Here is a 24,950-nt window from a genome sequence, read left to right as displayed (position 1 = left end):
GCAGAGATGGAAAAGGTTTTAAATGTTTTTTTGTTGTTACTTTGCTTCTTTACATTAACTTTCCACTTATTAAAACTAATTGTTATAACACCACAATAAACCACTGACTCTTAGCCTGGGTTTCTTATCCTGTGGTGTTTAGATACGCAGGGTATTCCTAAATACATTTCAGAATTGTTTCTGAAAGAATATTTCAATTTTGTATACTGCATGTCTGTTTAGTTTCCTGAGAAGAGGACTTACCACTTCCTTTATCTTTCCAAATATTCTATTACCTAAAGTGGTTAAAACATACTCTGGACATAAGCCCATACTCGTAACCAGGCAGTTGTAATTAGAATCCAAATACTCAATTTTAAAATTCCTTTGACCTTGGGGGATTCCATCTCTCTTAACTTTGATTTCCTTATCTATAAAATTGAGGTGAAAATATTTTCTTGGAAGGGCTATTGTGAATAATAATGAGATGATAAATATGAATGTGGTAAATTATCAAGTGCTTTACACACTTAAGTTATTTTTATTGGTATTTTTTTAAGAGTAAGGGAGTATACCTCTGGTCATCTACTCTGAGTGCTCTAACAGCTTGACATATTACACAGCTGCTTTGAAGAAGCAGCTTATAAAATGCCCTACTTCGAACCAAAGCCATACTTCAGTTTCAGCAAATGTTACTTACGTTTAACTTAGGCATTTCTTTACCCCTTAGTAGATTATAACTCCTAAAATATCATATACTTTTTAAAAGTTTTTAAAATGTCCATGGGCGGGGGTGCCTGGGTGGCTCAGTCGATAAGTGTCTGCCTTCGGCTCAGGTTGTGATCCCTGGTCCTGGGATCAAGCCCCCTGCATAAGGCTCCTGCTCCTCCCTCTACCTCTGCCCCTCATCCCCCATCACTGTTTGTGCTCTCACTCTCAGGCTCTCTCTGTCTCTCTCTCTCTCTCAAATAAATAAATAGATAAATAAATAAATAAATAAATAAATAAATAAATAAATAAATAAATACGATCCTTATAAATAAATAAATAATCCATAAGATTTTAACTTTTTCATTGTTGCTGGATTTTTCCTTCCTTTTATAACCTTGTAGAGGTGACAAAATATATTTACCACTACTTTTCTAAATTCTAGGCTGTGACTCCTGTAACAAAAGACAGATTAACAAGAGAAAAACATGCACATTTATTTATACCTGCTTTAAATTACACGGAAAGGAAATGAAGAGATTGAAGACTTCAAGAAACAGTTAAACCTGAGTGTTTTTCTGCTAAGTTCAATGAATAGTACAGAATCTAGAAAAAATGTGAAAGGACGAAGGAGAAACTCAGCAAGGCCTGTTCCTTCAGATTTCTTTCTGGGTCCCTCCATCTTTGGAGATAAAGATACTCCTTTCCTCCAGGTATACAGAGGGCACCTCTCACATGAGATTTTGATAACCTTCATCAGGAGAAGGTCAGAAAGTCCTTCCTGCACTTGCCATTTCTCAAATTTCCTCAGTTTAAAATATTCACTATCCTGAGATGCCATATTGTGGAACAGCGTGCCTCTGAATGCCATCAATGCCATCACTAGGTAATAGCTTAAATAAGTGAGGTACCAGAGATAACTTTGGGTCACACTGGCCTCACCAGCTCTATTCATGGACACGAATGAGGTCACATTCATGAACTTGTTATTGCCAAACAATTTGACTACAATCTTTCAGCTCTACCTATAAAATTCTCTTCCCACTGGCATATTTCCAGGAGACTCAAGTGAGATTCTCACAGTCTGTGATTCAGTCTGTGATTCCATCTGGACAACCATCTGCCCATGAAACTCCCTGCTAAGCCACATAGCCTTGGGTACCATGTGCCACAACCATGCTGCTGCTTTTTACTCTCCCTACTCTGATGCTATGGGTCAAGGTTTGCCTTAAACATCTGTGGTCACCGTTCCACCAATGACTCTGTCCTTGCTGTGGCTGATCTCCACTGCAGAGGCAGACTCCTGTCAAACCCATAGGATCTGGGCTCTCAACCTGCTGGTTACTGTATTGTAACCACCATTTCTTTTAAGATTCATTTATTTATTTTGAGTGGGGGGTGGGCAGGAGCAGAGGGAGAGGGAGAAAATCTCAAGAAGACTCCCAGCTGAGCACAGAGCCCAACATGGGACTTGATCCCACAACCCTGACATCATGACCAGCACCTAAACAAAGAGTGGGACACTCAACCGACTGAGCCACCCAGGCGCTCCTATAACCACCATTTTTGATTATCAGTTTTCAAGGCCTGGATATCCAGATAGATATATTTAGATAGATATAAAGTAGGTTAGGTATTGATAGGCCATAGCTATATAGATAGAGACATACATATACATATCCAGTATTTAGTGGCATTCTGGGAATATCAAGGGATGTAGGCCACCAAAAGTATCTGCATTTGCCTCCATCACTACTGAGACTCACTGTTGAACAAAGAGATACATGGGTGAAAAAAAAAAATTTAAATCAAGACCTAGATTTTTTTCAAAGCTCAAGAGAGGGAATGTGAGAAGGACTGAATACAGAGCTAAAAATGATGTTCTCGGGGATCCCTGGGTGGCTCAGCAGTTTAGAGCTTGCCTTTGGCCCAGGGCATGATCCTGGAGTTCCAGGATTGAGTCCCATGTCAGGTTCCCTGCATGGAGCCTGCTTCTCCCTCTGCCTGTGTCTCTGCCTTTCTCTCTCTCTGTCTCTCATGAATAAATAAATAAAATCTTTTAATAAAAAAAAAAATAAAAAAAAAAATAAATAAATAAAAATGATGTTCTCATGACAGACATATCAACATGCCATGGATCCTGAGGATAGCACTGCTCTATCATAGTAAAAATGAGTAAAAACTAAGAAAGAAAAGTAAGCCCTAAAGTCCCATGTTTTATTGCGGGTCTTTTACTGGCCCAGGTCCCACTGTTTTATACTATTGTCTGACAATGTCTTTCTATATCTTGTTTCTGAGTGCTGGGGAGAAGACGTGTACTCACCTATCACAAATACATTCAGATCATTTCTAAACTCCTTTGGTCCCATATAAATTACCACACCCAGGTGTGTATGCTTATGAATTTTGGATCAACTTAAGATGGAAACATACAACAGACTGTATACTTTTCACATTTAGTTACCTGATTCTAATTTTACCACGATTTTTATAGATTATGGATTAGTGCTTTTTATGATTGATTTAAAATTAGATGAAAATTATGTAACAGAAAAGCTAATCACTACAAGGATAGAGGCTGTGGTAACACCTGGTTATTATTAAGGTTGATCATCCAAAATGCTCTAAAATTAAAGTGTAACCTCCCACTAATAACAAAACAAAACAAAGTAGCAACCACAAAAGACTTCTGTTCCAACCTTGTTTGAAAACTCTCACCACCGGGAGCCCACCAGGAGCTTTCTTCTTAAGGAAGTACATCTTTTTTTTTTTTTTTTTCTTTTTTTGAAGACCTTATTTTTTAAGAGCAGCTTTAGGTTTTACGGTAAAGTTGAAAGGAAGGAACAGAGATTTCCTACACTCCCCTGTTCCAAAAACATGCATAGCCTCCTCCATTATCAAAATCACTTACTACAGTGATACACTTTTTACCAAGGATGACCCTACATTAACACATCTTAATCACTCAAAGTCCATAGTTTACCTTAGAGTTCACTCTTGGTATTGTATATTCTGTGGGATTGAACCAACATGCAATGACAGAGATCCATCATTACAATATATAGAGTATTTTCACCGCCTTAAAAGTCCTCTATGCTCTGCGTATTTATTCCATTATTACCCTCCCACACCAACAACTGACAACCATTGATTTTTTTAGCCTCCATACTTTTCCCCATCTTTTCTTAATAGTCTAGTTGATATAAGTATCTTTGTAATGGTCCCAAGTCTGCCTCTCTTAACTTTGCCTTCTGAAGCAACACACAGAGTCCACCTATTTATCATATTAGCCTTTCAAATACTTAAGATATCCTGCACCTTATGAATTTTATTTTTTGTTCCAAGGAGCGTCATCAGTATCCTCGCCTTTATGAAGATACACTCAAATTTGCAAATAAGGTTCTTAAAGAGTGTGATTTAGATTTATATCTATAATTGTGAGGCCTGGAGGGCATGGACTGTGTATAATCCTCTCTGCAGGTCCAACATGTCTTTCCACTAAAGAACAATGCACACATTTGTTGGATGAACAAATGAATAAAATAAGCTACTTTCAAAACATGCTTCTAATAAATTACCTTTAGCTCTTTACTTCCCTATATTATATGATTTCTTCACTCGATTTGAACTTTGAAAGATATCTATAAACTAACAAACACACCAAGAGTGAGTTCATTTCTTGAGAAAAAAAATTCTAGGAGACTCAGTATAGGAGCTGCCGTCTTTCTCTTTACCTGCTATAATACTGGATGGTGTTTGTGCCAGTCATGAACTGGCTTATTTTTTAAAGACAGTTTTTGGTTTTGTTTTTTTTTTTTTTTTTTTTTTTCAAGGCATTGCAGGGATTTTACAGAATGAGGCCTACCTTGGCATTATAATGGATAAGAAATACTAAAATTAGGACTATACAACAAAACAAGGACAAGAAGAACTGCTCCTCTCTCCAGTATCGGTCTCTCCACCAGGACTCCAGGTGGGCAGGAAATTTACCTTACATAGAGAGGGGCAAAGCATCTGTGATTTATCCTGGCAAAGACATTGATTCTTAGAATGGGAGGATGATCTAGATGAATACTTGACAGAGAGACTCCAATTTTCTCCAGCCTCAGGGAAACTTGTTACAAATACCTTAAGAGACGCAGCTGTAAGGAACTGAGAGTGAATCTAATAAGAGTTTCCTCTAATATGTTCCTGGGAGCAATATAAGAACCTGAGTGAATGGGAAAACTCAGCAGGACCCCAGTAACCTTTAACACAAGTGGGCCAAAACCTCTCCTCCTCTCTAGCAAAAGCAGCATGTGCTGTGATGTGTACAACATTAAGGAATGTTTGTGCTGATGATCTTGAGGAACTAGGAACAGCCAAGTTACCACTCAGGGCCAGGTAAAAACTGAGTCACAAAGCAGGCTGTCAGGAAATAGAGCAAAAATAACCAAAGTGAAAAGAAGTATATGAAATCGGTATACGAAAATAAGTATATGAAATTACAAATACGGAGTTCCAGAATTAGATACACTAACTTCAAATCATTAACTACTTACTAGCTGGGTAACAACTGGATAACATCTTAACCTCTCTGCTCTTTATTTTCTTTCTGGGTAAATTGGGGTAATAATAGCATCATAATTTTGTTGTGAGCACCAAATAAATTCATTTAAAGTATTCTGAATATATTGAGCACTCAATAAACATTACCTACTCTTAGTATTATTATCATAATGTAAAAACACCCAAATCTTCTATTAAAGGGGCTAGTCTTAGTAAAAAAAATGGTAAAGCAATCCACTGTAATGATAAGCAGCCATTGAATTATACATGTAAGAGAAAATGAGGAAATGTCCATTCTTCCATCCACGTATGCACCCATTTTTTTTACATTTGAATAGCTGTTATTATATCATCAAATATTACTTAAAATTTTCTGTCATAATATTTCTTAAAAGGGCAGCCCTGGTGGCTCAGCGGTTTAGTGTTGCCTTCAGCCTAAGGTGTGATCCTGGAGACCCGGGATGGAGTCCCACGTTGGGCTCCCTGCATGGAGCCTGCTTCTCCCTCTGCCTGTGTCTCTGCCTCTCTCTCTCTGTATCTCTCATGAATAAATAAATAAAATTTTTAAAAAATAAAGAAATAATGTTCCTTAAAGTAAAGGAACTTGGATTTTTCACTCCAACTCTCCCACCTTCTTAGACTAGAATGAAAATAAAACAAAGAGAAAGACCAATTTCTCTATATAGAAAGGTGGCATATATTCAAAGAGTTGTCACCTGAACCCAAGTAGCATGAGAAAGAGGCTTGAGAAACTATAAGCAATGGTTCTAGAGCAAGGTCCGAGAAGATAATAGTAATCTGAAACCAAAGAGCATGGAAAACAAATTCTCTCAGGAGAAGACATGGTTGATGGGGGTTTAGATAATAATAGCAAATTATTTAATATTCAGTTTTATTATTTTTTTTTCATTTTGCGTTCTGCAGAATGCACATTCCACAAACGTCATCCTTGCCTCTAATCAACACAGCTCTATGTTAGTGTTACTTGGGGTGAATTGAAGGAGATAGAACTCTGTTCCATGTTTGGATCAATATGGCACAGAAGGGAGAATGCAATGATGGGGACAAAATATAAGGAGATTCAGATTTGAGTAATAACAGAAAACTGAAGTGAATCCCAGGTGCTGGATAATAGGCGGAACCTTTGAGAAGTTATTGGAATTTCTACTCTGAGTAGTGCAATCAAGCCATTTTATTACTAATTACAGGTAGGATTTTCCCACACAGCTGGAAGAATAGAGGCAAGAGGCCATTCACAAGCATCCACCAAAGTGAGTGGTAGACATTTTTGTAAGTTCTTATATGGAAGTGAGCATTTCTCCTATTACAGAGGAAATATTCTTAACTTTGGAGGAGGGAGAGTGAGTTTCATATAATATGTCCTAAGACACAATGACATCTGAAATATTTTGTGAGATAGGTAGGGATTACCTTGGGAGAAAATAAGATATTTATACCATGTAAATAACATGAACAAAGACTCAGAAACATGACAGCAAAAAGGACTAGGAAGGTTATGCATCCCATAAACAGCCTATCCTAATACATGATTCCCATTTATTTTATGGGAAAATTAGAATATAAGTTTGCTGTTATTATAAATTTATGAATATAGATTACATATAGAAATTATTTAGAAAACATTGTGCCTGGGAGCATTGGATTATATTATTTCTAAATTATTTCCATGCCTATTAAAAAGAAGTTTCTGGGGTGCCTGGGTGGCTCAGTCAGTTGAGCATCTGGCTTAGTTTTGGCTCAGGTTATGATCTCAGAGTCATGAGATTGAACCCCATGCTAGGCCCCCTGCTCAGCAGGAGCCTTCAGATCCCACCCTCTCCCCCTCTGCTCCACTCCTCCTGCCCCCAACCCTGCTTTCACTCTTTCACTCTAAAATAAATGAATAAATCTTAAAAAAAAAGTAGTCTCTCTTACAGTATGCCATATGAATAAAAGAGCCTTCTGATGATTCCATTCCCCCTAGATCTTTGAGTCTTCTAGATGAGATCCCAACTATTATGAAACAGAAACAGTCCATCCTCCCAGTAACCTTCTCAATGTCTGACCTATAGCGAAGATGAAAGATGTATGATGTGACTCTTTTAAGCCATTAAGTTCTAGGGTAACTTGTTATATAATGAGAGTAATCAGGACAATATAATTAAATATTTACAATCAGGACTAATCAAGAAATCCAGGTACATGTGATCACCATATCTGCAAACTATCTATACTATTATTATATTTATATAGCACTTACAGAAGTCACATCTATTTTTCCATTTAAAGGAATATAATACAGTTCCTATAAGCTCCGAATCTGGAGTCTGACTACCTAGGTTTAGAATCTTGCTAGCCATACACCACTTGTAGGGCCTTAGAAGAATTAATTAATCACCGTATGTTTACTTCTTCATCTATAAAATGGGCATAAAAATAGTGCCAACCTCAGAGGGTTGTGATGAGAATAAGGTAGCTACAACATGTAAAGCCCTTACAACTTGACTGGCACATAGTAAACGCTTATTAACTCACTGAATGTTAGCTACTATTATTATATTCTTTGATTTGCTCAATAATACTGTGAAATTAAGTGTGAATATTATTCCAACTTTATAGGTAAGAAATTGAAGCTCAAGAAGAATGAATGTTTTGTCCAGACATGTAGCTAATAGGTAGCAAAGCTGGAAGTTAAATCTTAGTCTTATGACTCCAGATCCTATTTTAAAATGCATACTCTTGGGTTTCACAACCGTCTTATGAATCAGAATGCAGATTAGTCCACTAATCTAGTTTTTAAAAATTTAAATTATTCTAGAAGGTTCTTATGCCCTGGTAAGTCTGAATCCCCCTATATACAGTCAATATAGAAAATGTAAGATTTCCACCAAAAATAAATTTTAAAATCAGTTTTTCTTTTTGAAAGCTTTGCAGCAAGAAAATAAAAAGCCACTCTCTGCACTTTTCATTAAGATAATCCATGCCATGTATATTTTGCCATGAGATCCTCAAGTACTTAACACAAACATGCTCTGTAGAAAAACAAGTGTTTCCTTAGCTGACTACGTGAAAACAAGATGATGAGCCTGTCCCCAAGTGATAGGTTGCCTGTTGCTTTTTTGGCAGGGATAATTTGCCCTAAGGTTTTAATTTTTTTTTTTTTTTTAGTATAGTTGATGCAGAATGTTACAGTAGTTTCAGGTGTATGACATAGTTATTCAACTTCTTTCTACTATGCTATGCTCACAAGTGCCATAAATATTTTGAATCTGTTTCTCTGGCTGCCCACAAAGTTGTAGAAGTTTCTTGTGCTTACTTTCCTGATACAGGCTAAACTCCAGGAACCCCAGTAGATTGACAGTTTTTATTAAGAGTTGATATTGATGAGCTCTCCACAAGATACGTTAGGGGCACAAATCAAAACACCTGTGGATTTTGGCAAGCATGAGCAGCTTCCAATCTTTTCCCACTTCTCATTAAGAACCAGGCATCTGCTCAACATGGCTATGGGCACCTTTATCTCATTTTCTCTACGAACTCTAACTTGGACTCTATTGTGTATTCTATTTGTGACTGCTTGCACAGCAACATCATTGCATTGACAATGGAGGCAAGGGAAGGGACACAAGGACAGAAGCACTCACCAAGGGATACTTTTCAAAATGTGTGAGAGCAAAAGGGAAAGGGCAGAGGCAGAGAAAGGGCAGGGGAGTAGATTTCTCCCCATTGGAAAGGTTGATTTATATGAAGGTCGTCTTAAGCAATAAGGAAAAAAAACCCTCTTTTTTGGCCTTATGCATCTTTATTATAGCTCAGTGCTTTAGTGTCAGACAAAAATGTATACTTGGTGGAGGTCATGAAGAGCTTATTAATGAAATAGAGACAGGTGATTTCGTTTTTGCTGATCTAGTTTGTAGACAAAAACTCCTTGAAAGTAACCTAAAACCAGAAGGCCCCTGAAATATTTCCATATAATATTTTATTTATAACGACTACTTTGCATGGCACTTATTATACTTGGTTAAGACTTACCATTAATTATAGAAAATAATTACGAAACAAATATCAATGTGTCTGAAATCCTCTGAAATATTGCAAAATGCACATTCCTATTGACATAAATGATTTCTCTAGGTCCCATTGTTTTGGTAATCCCTTTCAAAGCTAACACAGAATTGATTGCTTTGAATAAGAATGCAGAAAACCTGGCTCCTAGCTCAGCCACTTACTAACCATAATTATTTAAATGTCCTAAGATTTCATTTTCTCATCTGTAAAGTAAGGATTTTAAAAGCAGCCTCCTCTATGAAGATACTCTGGATCTTCCTTTTGTGGAATTGACCACAGTGTTCTTTAAAGCCTTGCTGTAACCTAAAAATCCTTTCCATTATATCACCTATCATAATTTTTGCTTCCACCCATGCTATACACTGCATAGCTGTGCAACCAGGCAAACAGTGGGCACCCAGTACATTCTTGTATATAATGAATGAATGAATGAATAAATGAATGAATGAATGAAATCTTGTGCAAAACACTTATGAAGTGCATTCCAATTACCACCATTTTATGGAAAATGAAGCTAAAGCTCCAAATGTTAATCATCTGCTTAGGATCCAGAACTAAAAGACAGAAAAGCCAGGGTTTAAATTTCAATCTTGAAACCTCTCTCTACTTTGCAGACTTCAGCATGGTATAGCTTCCCTTCAGAAAGCTCACAGAGCATTTTATGCTTTGCCTGTGGTCACTATTAAATTCTTTCTTGCACTGTGAGGTGACAATGCTTGCCTCATCCATTAACTAAATTCCAGATTCCTTAAGGACAAACCACACATTACTGATCTTTGTGTTTGAATTCATAATGCCTAGTTTAATAAATATTTGTGGAATTGAGAAATTTAGCTTTCTAAAGAGATTCCAGTGATCCTTCTGGGTTGTTTTAACTGCAACTCTATCTGTGGGGGAAAAAATGGATTAAATGATTTCCAGCAGTAAGATTATTATGCCTCTTTTTATAGCAAATTCAAGGTCCCTTCCATTCTCTTACGTTTATCACAGAATTTTATGTGGTTTCTGCACAAATATGACTTTTTTCCTCCTTCATCTATATATTCTATTTTGCAGAATTACTAGAAACTATGAAATAATTTCTCATAAATTACCCTCTGTTGAAAGTCTTTTATATGTGTACCTTATAATTTGTAAACAATCTTGAAATATGATCTTAGAACATTTAGAACAAACCAAGCAAGAAAGCATTATTGGGATTATTTATTTTTCAAAGGACATGGGGAAAATCTATTCTCTCCAATTTACTGGTAATTTTTTGATATTTTAGATGAATTTCAAATAAACTTTATTTATTTTGTATGGCAGAAAGTTTGAACTGTACTATTATGACCTCTGCATGTAGTATTTTAAATTTGATTTTATAGAGTTCTAAATGGTTTCCAAAGTTATTTTTAATTCATGTGAATTACCTGAATTGGAGGTCCATTAACTTTCATTAGGCAGTCTCAGGAGCTGAATGCTGGCAAGATGCCAAACTCTCAGAGCCTGAGGGGTAGAGATAGATGATAAGAGACTACCAAAGTGGAGAGACTAGAAATAAAGACAAACCCCCATTAAGAGCCCAGCCCACTTCCTCCTTTGCATTCAAATTAATGAGACTGCAACTCAACTAGGACTTTTGGCATTAACTCGTCGGGATCAAGAAAGCTTAGTGCAAAGCAAGAGGTGGGTTTCCCAGGATGCCTCTATGTTTGGACCATACTTTTGGTAGAGTGGTATTACTCCAATGCTTCCGGATTTTGCTCGTCCAAATGTAGCAAAGAAACAAAAAAGATGATTACACTGGGAACACTTATGACATTTTACAATGCCAGGATGATGGAATATCTGCTTAGTTAAGAAGTTTTACCTGCACAGCGCTGCCACTAGGAATCCATCACTAATGAATTCAGGCCCATATATCATAGCTAGAAAGCATGTGACAGTTTGAGTACAATCCAAGTCCTGGCATTTCAGGATTGTACGCTAATTTCCATCAGAATTTCTCAGGATGTGCATGATCTTTATAGAGAAGGGGCAGCTTGCAAGTGAAGACATAAGAACAATGGATTATGATTAAAATGCAAAACAAAACAACATAACAAAAGCTCTCATGCTTAGATCCAGGTCTATTAACATTCTAATCTCAGGTCAGTTATTTCCGTACAGGTCTTGTGTGAGTAAATTTAATATCTCTGAGCCTCAATCTTACCAACTAGAAATGGATGCAATAATACCCATGTTTTTGTGTTCTTTTTAGAAAAACTAAATTAGAAAATGACTATAGTGACAAGCATATAATAGGCCTTCAGAACGTGGTATTATGCTGCTGCCTCTGCAGTTGCAGATATTACCTAAACAAAGAGTTACCCTTTATTATGCCCTTGGAATCCCTGTGCCAGAAGAAAACATAGGGAATGACTGTGAAATTCTCAAACTCTATGGCTTTTCTCCAGCCTTCTGTATTAAAGAGTAGAAAAGTGCTTATCCTAATCTAACAATGCAAATGGTTCCCATATGAGCTAAGATTTCACAAGGTCTCTAAAGACAGCCTCAAAATTAGTTGTGGCAGCTTCCTTTAATGTTATCATTCATTTGCTCATCATTCATTCATTTGCTCATCATTCATTCATTCCAAAATATTTACTAAATATTAAATGTCTTCTGTGAAACAGGTGCTGTGAAACACAAGAGTGAGTAAGATAGAAACAGGGCCTGCTTTTTTACAGTTTATACCGTCTCACTCTCTCCTCATGTTGACCTACTATTAATTTTGCAATGATATCATTTTCTAATTACTGAAGATATTTATATTCCTTTTTTTTATATTCCTATACAAAATTCAAAAGATATAGCATAGAATGAAAACTTTTTTATCTCGTTCTTTGCAAAACTATCCAGCATGTATTTTTCTCCTTTCTCTAATCTCTCTTCCTATATATTTACATATAATTATTTTTTCACAGACAGCATTATATTATATGGTCTTTAATATTTAGCATGATGATTAAGTCACAGTAGTTACTCAGTATTTCCTTTTTAATAAAGTTTGCAGGCTCTGAATTAACTTGAATTTAAAACAAAGGGAGTTGGGAATAAGTATTTAGATTTTAAAAAAACCAAATAGTCCTTGTGGAGTCATGAACGGAAATTTTCCACAGAGCTGCTGCTTTAACTTGATTATCCTCTTACCAGATGGTCATTATTCCCCAAATCTTAAAAGATGGACTGACTTTTTCAGACAGACTTCTTAAAGAAAATTTCCAATGATGTGATAAATCTTCCTCGATTTTGCCAAGAAATGTTTGAATGGATTATTTTTCAGAAGAGGATTTTTAAAAAACCCATTCTAGATTAATAGAAAGCTGCTTCCTTTCTGTTTCATTCAGAAAAATTTGAATAACAAGTCAAAATCATTTTAGAAAAAAAATGTCATTTTATATCAGACCATTTCAGGCAGTTTTTACCTTTTTTCTCACAATTCCTTTCTAGGCCTTTACAGCATAGGGTTATAGAGTGCTGTCATTTTCAGTCCTTCTATCTATTTTTTAAAAAGCAAAAGTGGTTATATGTAAAAAAAGAAAGCCATCCTTCCTTGGAAATAGGCTAAATAATTTTTAAAAGAATTCAAGCTAAGTATGGCTCTCAAAAGCTTTTCAATCCCAAAGAATGCCCTTGCCTTCACTTATCAACAAGCAACGCTAAAATTAAAGGACTACTTTTTAAAAGATGCAATAAAAACAGTAAATTTTCTTTTAATCTAGACTTGGAACACTTTATTCAGTTCCTATTTTTTTTATGTTCTACTATATTTGAGAGACAATTGTCAACCATATGTGAAATGTAAACAGCTAATTTTACTGTCCATCTTTATGGATTAATAGACTCATATAGACACCAGAAATGGTTGCAAGTAATCCTCCCCTCTGAGTAAGTAAAGAAACTCAAGGAAATGACCAGAAAAAAAAAAAAATTAATACCTTCAATGTGCCAGTTACTCTATGAGGTGCTTTATTTATTTGATCTCATTTAAATCTGATAACCAACTTGAAATCAGTCATTAAGCCCAGTTTATGATGACTTGTCCAAAGTCACAAGGTGATTTAATTGCAGAACTTAGATTTTTCCTGGAGACTTCTTTTATTTTTTTAATTTTAATTGGGGGTGTGCACTGAAGGAGAGGGAGAACGAGAATCTTAAGCTGGTGTTATATCCAGTTCAGAGCCCAACGTGGAGCTCGACCTCAAAACCCTGAGATCATGACTTCAGCTAAGATCAACAGTTAGATGCTTAAACACTGAGCCACCCTGGGGCCCGAATGGACATTTCTACCTTAATACAGAGTTCTTGGGGCACCTGAGTGGCTCAGCCGGTTGAGCATCTGCCTTTGGCTAGGTCGTGATGCCAGGGTCCTGGGATGGAGCCCCCTATTAGGCTCCCTACTCCTCCAGGAGCCCACCTCTCCCTCTGCCTCCCTCTCTCTGTGTCTCTCATGAAGAAACAAATAAAAAAAAAAATACAGAGCTCTTCATGTTATACCAGGCTGACTTGTACCATTGATTAATCAAAGGCTTACATGAATATTGTGACAGACTGAATAGAAATAGTTTGGAGAACTAAACTATGCTATCAAATATAAGTGATTTATAAGACTAGGCACTATATAATTTTGTCTGTGATATAGACTCCCTATTAGACATAGATTAGATATCATCCCTATTTTAGTACCATCTCTATTGCCACAGAGAGGTTTATGACCAAATAGTTCAACGTGCTTGAATATATGACTTAATTGGCATAAGCCTACAGCAAGAAAATTCTAATATTTTTATGGTCTAGTTCAATTAAACTAACCTAAGCTTTAAATATCGAGCTACTTATTATGAGCAAAGAGTATAGCATATTTACTGCTCTATTCTTTAAAATAATCACTCAGGTTCAAATCTAGACTTTGCCACTACTTTGACTATCTCACCTTACTTCTTTTCATCCTTGACACTTGGGTCAGAGTTATTTTCTTAAAGGATGTGACAAGATATATTCATCAAAGATTTACTAAGCATCTACATGGGCTAAGGCCAAGTGCTGGGTACTGAGAGTATAACAGGGATTAGGATTTGTCAGAGTCCTCTAGGAGCTTACAGTATAGTGCAGGAAACAGACATATAGAGACAATTACAAAACTCAGTAAAAGGGGAGGGAGAGATAAATAGTTGAGGCAAGGGGACAGTTAGAACAGTGAAAATACTCTGTATAATAGTATAATAACAGATGCATGTCATTATACACTTGTCCAAACCCATAAAGTATACCCTAATGTAAACTATGGACCTTGGATGATGATAATATGCCCATGTAGGTTCATTATTTGTAATAAATATGCTGTACTGGTGGGGGATGTTGATAATGGAGGAGGCTATACATGTGTGGGAGACAAGTGTATGGAAAGTCCTGGTACCTTACTCTCAATTTTTACTGTGAATCTGAAACTTCTAAAAAAAAATTAAGTCTTAAAAAAATAAAAATGAAAACCTAAAAAGCTATATATATAAAAAAAAACCTTCTGTGGTGGGTACTATGGTAGAACTAAGTACAACATACTATGGAATATGGAAATACATGAGAAGTTACCTAATAAAGACGTGGAGAGTATACTAGGGCTTCTCACAGAAAGTGATATTTAGTTTCAAACACTTCTACTTTACATAGGTTAATTCTCACCTGTTTTCTACAAGGTAAATACAAATATTTAAGAAAAAAGTAAAAACAAATATTTAGGTACTTCACTACCTGAATGTATTCCATCTATGTAACATTATCTCCCACCATTTCCTCTCCTGCACCCTGTCACCATATAGTACTATTCACTCTCCCTCCCAAACAGCCCATGTTCTTCAAAAACCCATAACCTGGTCTTACTTCTTATCTCTCCCTCCTTCCTCAGCAGAAATGCATCTTCTCATCCACTCAGGCAAAAGCTGAATGTTTCATACTCTATTTCACATCTTTTCACTTCTTTCTGTCCTAAGATATTTGTCCATTCTGCTGTGATCCTCCAGTATTTTGTACACATCTATACTATAGTGCATCTCACATTGCAGTACACAAATTTACTACAAACTTCTTTAGTATCTTACACACCTATGAATTCCCAGCTCCTGAACACATTACTTGACCTATACCAGGAACTAAAAAAGTATTCACTGAATTTGGAATAATTAATCTCTCTTCTTAAAGGGCTTTGATCTGATCAGAGATACAACATCTATAGAACTGTAGTGCTAGAATAAATAAATACCAAAGTTTAAAATAAACTTTCATAAAAACTAAATTTAAAAGTTTAAGAAATAGCTTTTGGAGTGTGACTTGGAGGGTGCAAGTAGAACTACTTCATTTGATTTACCCCAGATGACAGTGTTATACAGAATTGTCAATATATCAAATAAGGGTTAATGAGAAAAGCAAATATACTTTGCAAAGATATATTGTATCATACAAGTGGAATCTGCTACAATGCAGTTAATTTTCCAGATCTCAAACTGTAATGATGTATTGAATATGCATTATATTCCTATTAAGCTCCATGTCACTCTTGCTTCATCATTTCTTTGTTACTATGAATTGGATGTGGAAACCAAAGCAATACACTTAATCTCTTATTTGTAGAAAGAAGAGCTACTAGAATTGTGAAGTCTTCTTTGGTTTAATAGTATGCTTTTTATCTTTGTGCCTACTGAAAAGTCAACAAAGGTGATTTATAGCCACTACTGTGCAAAGACTTTACTATAAACATTTTGATAATCAATGTAAAATTTATATATTAATGTCCTTTTGTGTTTGAATTTAACAAAACTAGTTGACTTCCTAAGTTAAATATGTGCAATAAAAACATTCTCATAAGGTTGTATTTTGTCTCCGGTATCATTTCTTAGGTAATGAAAACAATTTTCCATTCCAAATACTGGTTTACTGTACTTGGGACCATGGTCCAGCCTCATAGGTAGTGTTAACATTAAAGACATCAACTGGAAAATTTTGATACCTGATAAATTAAACTCAATTATTATGTTTCAAATTTTCTATTAGTACAGTTTTACCTTTGAAGAAAAGGAAAAAACAAACTTGTAGATTTTTAAAAATATGTATGAAAATGTTAGGGATAAAATATCATAGAGTACAACCACCAGATAAACCACATTGAAGGGGAACCACTGTAACCATAGTTGACTAAGTGCTATACTTATGTACATAAACTGAATTAGAAAACCTAATTGTAAGGGGCACTTGGGTGGTTCAGTAGGTGAAGCATCTGCCTTGGGCTCAGGTCATGATCTCAGGGTCCTGGGATCGCCTGCATCAAGCCTGCATGGGGCTCCCTGCTTGGCAGGGAGTCTGCTTCTCCCTCTACCTCTGCCATTCCCCCTGCTTGTGCTCTCTCCCTTTCTGTCAAATAAATAAATAAATAAAATCCAAAAAAAAAAAAGAAGAAAGAAAAAAAGAAAGAAAGAAAGAAAGAAAGAAAGAAAGAAAGAAAGAAAAATCTAATTCAGAAACCCGAATTAGAAAAAGAAACTATCAAGAGAATTATAAGTAGAGAAGATCCAGATAAGTAAAGAACTTTCAGCATCTAGATCTTTCTGATTATTGACTCAATTTTTCTTTTTACTTCTGTGCATAACTAAAAATATATATATTTCATTTGTTAGACTTAAAGAGAGCTTTTCCCCCAAGCTTTGCTAATTACATAAACTTTAAACAGGTTTTACTCATGCTTTAATTATTCCGCTCTTAGACGAAGCTAAGAATATATTCCAGACATCCCTACTTCCAGGTTGTTCGGAATTGAGAAATGCTGAAGTGTTTTGAAATTCCCTTGTAGAATTTAGTGCGAAAATAAAGTTAAAAATAAGTAATTTGACTGAGATTATATATACACATATTTAACAGGACACGGCCACAGGAGAATTTTAAAATATTTATAAATTCTGTCCAAATATCCTTATATTATATTCAGGAGCAAATATTTAAAAGCAAAGGAAAAGTCACACAGGAAGGACCACAGCCTTGTGTAAATTTTAAGATTAGCATTCACTGGGGCTATCAGGTCTAAGTCAGCCATTCTGGAGAAACATACCTAAGAAATCAAAGGCACTGGCTCCTGTGGAAGACTACCTGACATCCAGAAAATATGTGGACCGAAGCCTCTGAGCTTCACAGTCAGGCCATGGGGCCCTGTCGTCAGACTGCCTGTATAATATTTAAGTTTTATGACTATACTAGTTTGGGCCACTTACTTGCCAAGCTGCAGTTTACTCCTCTGTATGTCAGGAGCAATGACAGTAAATACTTTGCAGGGTTTCTTTGATTACTGATTGAGTTATTGAAAGTCAGCTGCTTGGAAAGTGCCTCCCAAATCATAAACTCTATCTATGTTAGCTATTTTTTTAATTTCATTTCATAAATTCCCCTTCACATATTCGCAGGTCCTGATTCAAAAGAATGGTTTACATATCTGTAGGCACACTTACTATCTCTGAGAGAAAAATTTCCCAGGAAACAACCCATTTTTAGAGAGGGGTGGGCTTTCCCTCTAAGAATTTTAGTACCTCTTACTCTACATAAGACAAGAGATCCCTGACAGATATTCATGGGGAAAATTGGTTCTAAATGGCTCCAGAACTACTCACAGAAAAAGTGAAGAAATGAGGAGATAAACTCAAGCAGAAGAATATCCTTATAAAAGAAAAGCCTAACTGGTCAGTTTGAACCTCAACCAGCCTACTTAGCCAGAATCAGGGAGCTGCTGTTCTTCAAAGTCAACCCAACCCATTCCTCTTCAATTCTTAAAGTAAGAAGGTAATCTGGGAACCATACATACATTCTTCGAAGCATGGACTGGAATAAGTTGAACTTCAGTTTGAATCCTAAATCTGCTATATAAGAAAGAGTCAATATTTATTAAGCACCTACTAAGACTGAAGACCTTTACACATATTAACTCATTTAATGGTAATAAGAATGATATTAAAAAGGTATAATTATTAGCATTAAGATGAAGTAATAAGGCATGGAGGCATTAAGTCACTTTCCCCAAGAACACAACTGGTAGGAAGCAGAGCCTGGACTCACACCCAGGGAGCCTGACTGCGGAGATCATGCCCTCTTCTGCAGTACAATTTTAGGCAAGTTACTTAAACTCTCAGAATGTCAGTTTATCAGCCAGTTCATACACATTTGCTGCAAGAATAAAATTAGATAATGTCTTTATTGCACTTATCATGTTCAACAAATTATATTATTATTCCTTTTTTAAATATTTTATTTATTTATTCAAGAGAGACACAGAGAGAGAGAGGCAGAGACACAGGCAGAGGGGGAAGCAGGCCCCATGCAGGGAGCCTGACGTGGGACTCCATCCAGGGTCTCCAGGATCATCCCCTGGGCCGAAGGTGGCGCTAAAACGCTGAGCCACCCGGGCTGCCCTGTATTACTATTCCTTATGAAGGGTTTAACCCATTGTTGCTGAATGGTACAATTCTAATGTTTATTGAGTCCCAGATGGAAATGGGCCCAACTGCCCTTTGACCCAAGGCTCTGTGGGGTTCTAACATCACTCTCTACCCCACAAGGGGCCCGAGTGTGAACCTCTTCTCAATGACACCAGTTGTAATACACTTCCTTACTGTTTCTTCTCTCTCCAGCCCGGTGAAACTCTACATTGCAAGGAGAAAAAGATACTTACAGCAGCCTCTATTCTTCTAAATGTTTCCTTTACACCTGAAATTTATATTTTATATCTCAGAGTCGAGCATCTGATCCCTTTAGTCCCATTCTCCTACAGGAAAATTGCTCTGAATCAAGAGATCATCAGGCCCACCAGCCTTAACAGAAGTTTATTAGTATCAAGATTTTGACCTATTAAAAGTATATTATCAATTATTTGATATTTTAATTATCATCTCTCTAATTTAAGAGTTTATCAAACTTTGTATTAGTATGCTTTATTACCAACTTTTATCTTGTATTTTTCAATTAACACTGAACATCTAAATGCTAAGTGTCACGTTGAGAAGAAGATAAGCAGTAAAGGGATTCCTATCTGGACGTGGGAAGAATTCTCAATGAGGGCAAAGGACAGTGAATAGCATAAACAAACTGATTAACAGAATATTGTACAAATAACAGAGTCAAGAAAACACACAAAAGGAACAAATTTTTGAGAAAAACAAAGAAATTGTAATGGTTTGGGATGTTTAAATGTGCATATAAAACATACAACAGGGAACCCTGGGTGGCGCAGCGGTTTAGCGCCTGCCTTTGGCCCAGGGCGCGATCCTGGAGACCCGGGATCGAATCCCACGTTGGGCTCCCTGCATGGAGCCTGCTTTTCCCTCTGCCTATGTCTCTGCCTCTCTCTCTCTGTGTGACTATCATAAATAAATAAAAATTAAAAAAAAAAAAACATACAACAGAAAAACAGGATCCACTAGGTTGCTGTCAGCAACAGCCAAACAGTGAGGAAGAAACTGGTAACAGGTCTCTGTTATTTGTATTAAAGCACCACAAACAACTCTAAAGTTGGCTGATGCAGGAACCCTGACAGGAGCAGAAATGCACTTATCCCCATACTGACATCACTGGCAAGTGGACCCCGACTAGAAAAATACAAGTCACTAACTACCTAGTGACTTTACCATACTGTAAAGTCCTTTGAACCAGATCCTAAACACAGAAGGAAAAACAAAAAAACAAAAAAACAAACAAACAAACAAAAAAAAACTGACAACAACAACAAAAAATCGGAATGTTTGTTTTCATTAGATTTTCTAAGCAGAAGAGGGAGTAGTAAGCATATTTACTTCACATTAAGCTTTGGACTACATATATTAATCCACTTAACAAACATTCACTGAATGCCTTCACTGTACCAGTCTATTCTTGAAACTGGAAATATAAAACAGGGGCACCTGGATGGCTAAATCAACTGAGCCTCCAACTCTTATTTTCCGCTCAGGTCATGATCTCATGGGTTGTGGGATTGAGCCACAAAACAGGAAGTTGGTTTGAAGATTCTCTCCTTCTGCCCTACCCCATTCACACACACACACACACACACACACACACACACACACACACACAGTCTCTCTCTCAAATAAATAATAAATCTAAAAAAACAAAAAACAGACAAATATCCTTGACCTCATGGAATTTATCTTCCATAGAAAGGAGAGAGTCAATAGAAAAAAATAAATAAGTGCAAAAGATGTATACTATACTGTGGTAATTACTACGAGGAAAATTGAACTACAGAACATGAAATGTTGAATTAATAGGGAAACATTACCATTTAAATAGGATAGCCAGTAAAGATCTTATATGATGAATGACATTTGAGGAAAAGCCCTAAAAATGTTAGCGAGCAAGCCATGAAGATATGTAGGGGAAGAACATTCCAGAAAAGAAAACAGCATGTGAAAAATCTGTGAATTAACATACCAAGAAGGCCAGTAAGATAGTTTAGCTCAAGTAGATAACATAGAGCAATGCAGGGGCTTACAGGCCATTGTAATAATGTTGGATTTTACTCAGAGCAATTTGGAAAAAAATTGTAAGGTTGTGTGCAGATTATTTGCCTTAAATTTTTAAATGATCTCTCTGTTACTTGAAAATATACTGTTGGGAAGCAAGTGTACAAATAGGGAGACTAATTAGGAAACCATGGGAATAATCATAAGTGAGAGATAAATGATGGTGGTGTGGATGTGGTGAGCAAGTGTTCATATTCTGGAGGCATGGTTAAGGTAAAGTTAGTAGGATTGGCCAATGGGTTGCACGTGGAGTAGGACTCAGGCTGATTGCAATGCTTCTAGCTCAAGTATTTACAAGAATCAAGTTGCCAGGGCACCTGGCTGGTTCCGTTGGTAAGCATGTGACACTTGATCTTGATCATGTTATAAGTTAGAGCCCCATGCTGGCTGTAAAGATTGCTTAAAAATTAAGAGTTCTTTTTTTTTTTTAATTTTTATTTATTTATGATAGTCACAGAGAGAGAGAGAGAAAGAGAGAAGAGAGGCAGAGACACAGGCAGAGGGAGAAGCAGGCTCCATGCACCGGGAGCCTGATGTGGGATTCGATTCCGGGTCTCCAGGATCGCGCCCTGGGCCAAAGGCAGGCGCCAAACCGCTGCGCCACCCAGGGATCCCAAAATTAAGAGTTCTTAAAGACAAAAAAGTAGAGTTGGCATTTACTGGAGATGGGGAAGACTACTTGAGCAGTTTTGTTTGTGTGAGAGGAGGGGGCAAAAATAAGAAATACAATTTAGGATATGTTGATTATATGATGCCTGAGGAGATCCAATTGAACATATGAAACAGGAAGTTTAGGTAAATCAATCTGAAGCTCAGGAAGACAGATCGAAACTGGAAGTAAACTGTTAAGGGCAGGCTTCAGGCAATAATAGTATTGCCTACTGCCTACTGCCTACTTAGGAATGAGTGGAAAAGCTACAAGAAGAGTAAAAACCCCAAAAACTGATTCATTGTACAGTCAACCATCTAAGTTCAGGGGACTGACGAGGAGAAACAAAGGAGACCGAGAAGGACAGAATGGTGAGAGAAGAGGAAAGTAAGGAATTCTAGTTGTCAAATAAAGAAAAGATTTCAAGGAAAAAAGAATGAACATCTGTGTTCAACATCCCTGAGAGACTGAGTAGAATGAGGCTGAGATTTACGTCTGTGTTAGCAGTGTGGTGCTCACTGGTCACAGACTAGAACCGTTTCTGTGGAACAGAGGGAGGAGAACATGACTGGAAGAGGTTACAAGTAGAATGGGAAGAAAAGAATTGGAGACAATTCAGAAAACTCTTTCAAGGCATCTTACTTTTAAGAGGAACAAGAGAAATGGGCTGGTAGAGTTGTATGTGGAGTCAAAAGATCTTTATAAAGATATTTAAAGATTTACGATTAGATAATTTCACATATTAAAAATCTTTCAAATCTAGTATTTCATTGTTTTACAGTTCACAAGAAATTGAATAAAGGAAAAAAAAGAAATTAAATAAAGATCAAATTAAGTTCCATTATCTGGTTGTATTTTTCCTCTAATAATGAGACCTTATAAATAAAATGAAGGTCAGTTAGATAGTTGACATGTGACAGTGAATTGAAAATATATATGTAAGTCCATTAACTAAATCTATACATTATCAACAAATTTCCTTCCTCTCTTTGCCTATTTAATTGAATACATTAAACTTTTGGTCTCATAATCTTCTCTATTAATATTTAAATATTTTCTCTAAAAATAGATTAAGACAACCTAAGCACTGAATTTGTGTGTGTGTCCATGTCTACATCTAAAATATAAGGTATAGGTATTAATCTATTTGCCATATTACCATTTTGAGTAGGCAGATGTGGTTAGAGCCTATTGCCCAGAACCTGTGCATATGTTACCCCACATGGAAACAGGGTCTTTGCACATGTGATTAAGTTAAAAATTTGAGATGGAAAGATTATCCTTGACTATCCAAGTGGGCTGAAAGGTCTCTATAGATGAAAGGGAAAAGGAAAAAGTCAGGAGAATCAGAAATGCAATGATGGAAGCAGAGGTTGGAGTCATGTGATTGCTGGCTTTGAAGATGTAAGGGAGTCAGGAGTCCAGGAATGCAGGGAGACTTCAGAACCCAGAAAAGGCAGGGAAGCAGTTTCCTTCCCAAAGTATTGAGAAGGAGCACAGCCCTGTTAACACCTTAATTTTAGCTCTGGGAAATCCATTTCAAACCACTGACCCAGAAAACTGTAAAATAATAAATTTATGTGGTCACGAGTCACGGAGTTTACGGTAATTTGTTATAGTAGCAACAGATAACTAAGCACCGTTAGGGACCTATATTTGTCAATATCCCTCAGGAAACTGTGAACTCCTTGAAGTCATGCTCTGATCCTGATTATCTTTTTTATTTCTTATACATCTCTATAATACTTTGCCCACATGGGGCACTTGGGTGGCTCAGTGGTTCAGCGTCTGCCTTTGGCTCAGGTAGTGGATTCTAGGATCAAGTCCCACATCGGGCTCCCTGCATGGGGCCTGCTTCTCCCTCTGCCTATGTCTCTGCTTCTTTCTCTCTGTGTGTCTCTCATGAATAAATAAATAAAATCTAAGAAAAAAAAATACTCTGCCCATAGCATTTGCTCAAAAAATGCTGAGTATTTTGGAAAATTAATGAATATTTAAGTATTATATCAAAACTAGATCAGTAATTATAAAAATATCTCTGAGGAAGGAATTCCTAAAGGAGAAAATGATAAAATGTGGTATTTATCTTTAATGTTCTTTCAGAAAAAATGAATTTATCAGCATAAATAAAAGATACTTTGAATGATTATAAATTATGTGACCTTTTCCTACTCAGAAGGATTCTACTAAAATTACTAAACATTGGAAGAAATATACTATTTGATTTCCACAAATTTTAATATAACTGTATCCCAGGATTTTTATTTTTTTGTATATTTTTAATCAGAGAAGTAATATAATTTAATATCTCTATATATTTCAGCAAAAGTATTGTGATTTATAACTATGTTTATTGCTTTCATTTTTATTTTTGGCATGATGTCCAAAAAAAAGAAAGTTCAATAACAACTTTTTAAGAAGTGTTTTCTGAAAACAATTTTCCTATTATACAAAACAGTATGGGACTACCTTTATATACAATGCTGAATTCCATTTCAACCTTTCATTGAAATATTGTCACTACAACAGATGATACTGCAATTTAGGAATAGTATAAAAATCACTGAGATCTTAACTCTTGATTTAACTCTGAAACATACTAACCTCTCAACACATATAACAGAATATTGTACTATCAAATAATACATAAGTAAAATTGAAAATAAAATAAAATAAAAATAAAATTGTCTGAAAATAAAGTTGTCCAGATAATCATATTATATTTAACAAGTAATATAAGTCTATTTAATTGCTTTCCTGTTCGTGACTCCTTTAGACATATTATTCAATATTATATTGCTCCTAGCTCAGTGAAGCATTTTCCTCATACTAAACTTAAAATGTATTAAAGATTTCATTTGATATTTTTCAGAATTCTGTAATGCCTCTCCCATTGTAAAACCTAGTTTATGTGTTTAGTTGGTTGTGTGTCTCCTTTGTTACAGGAAGAGTCAGTACGCACTCAGTATATGGATATACTTCACACATGCCGATAAGTAGGGGTAGGAGTACTCAGCAAATAGCTTAATATCTGGCTATTAGTAGGTGCTTAATAATAAACAAATTACCCAGATCTCTCAGTGATTAAAAAAAGACCCTCAACATTAATGATTTATTTTTAAAAACATTCAGTCATGTATGTCAGTCCAGATTTGAACTAATTTATTACCTTCGATATCTATACAACAGTAATGCAAAATATAAATAAAAATAATTGTCCTTCGGAGTTGAAAGGTAACCACCATCAACAAAAATTCCAATTACTCTTATTATTTTTAGGAAGGCAGGAAATGTAACTATATATTTCAAAAATATTGCTAACAATCATGAAAACTGAAAATTCAGCCAGCCAGGATGTCAATCCCCTATATATCACTCTCTCCCATATTAACTCTCCTGAGATTATCTCCAGAATTATAAAAAGAGAG

The 24,950-nt window shown here is 36.0% G+C and overlaps 1 protein-coding gene across 1 annotated transcript in view; it reads left to right on the top strand.

The window, feature by feature from the left end:
• OLFM3 (olfactomedin 3) overlaps positions 1-24,950 on the top strand; it is a 193,242-nt gene that overhangs the window by 56,035 nt on the left and 112,257 nt on the right. The window lies entirely within an intron of this gene.

Source organism: Canis lupus, chromosome 8 (assembly GCF_048164855.1).
Source record: "Canis lupus baileyi chromosome 8, mCanLup2.hap1, whole genome shotgun sequence".
Lineage (NCBI taxonomy): Eukaryota > Metazoa > Chordata > Mammalia > Carnivora > Canidae > Canis > Canis lupus.
Note: the sequence above shows the minus strand (reverse complement) of the source record. Positions and strands in the feature narration are given on the sequence as shown.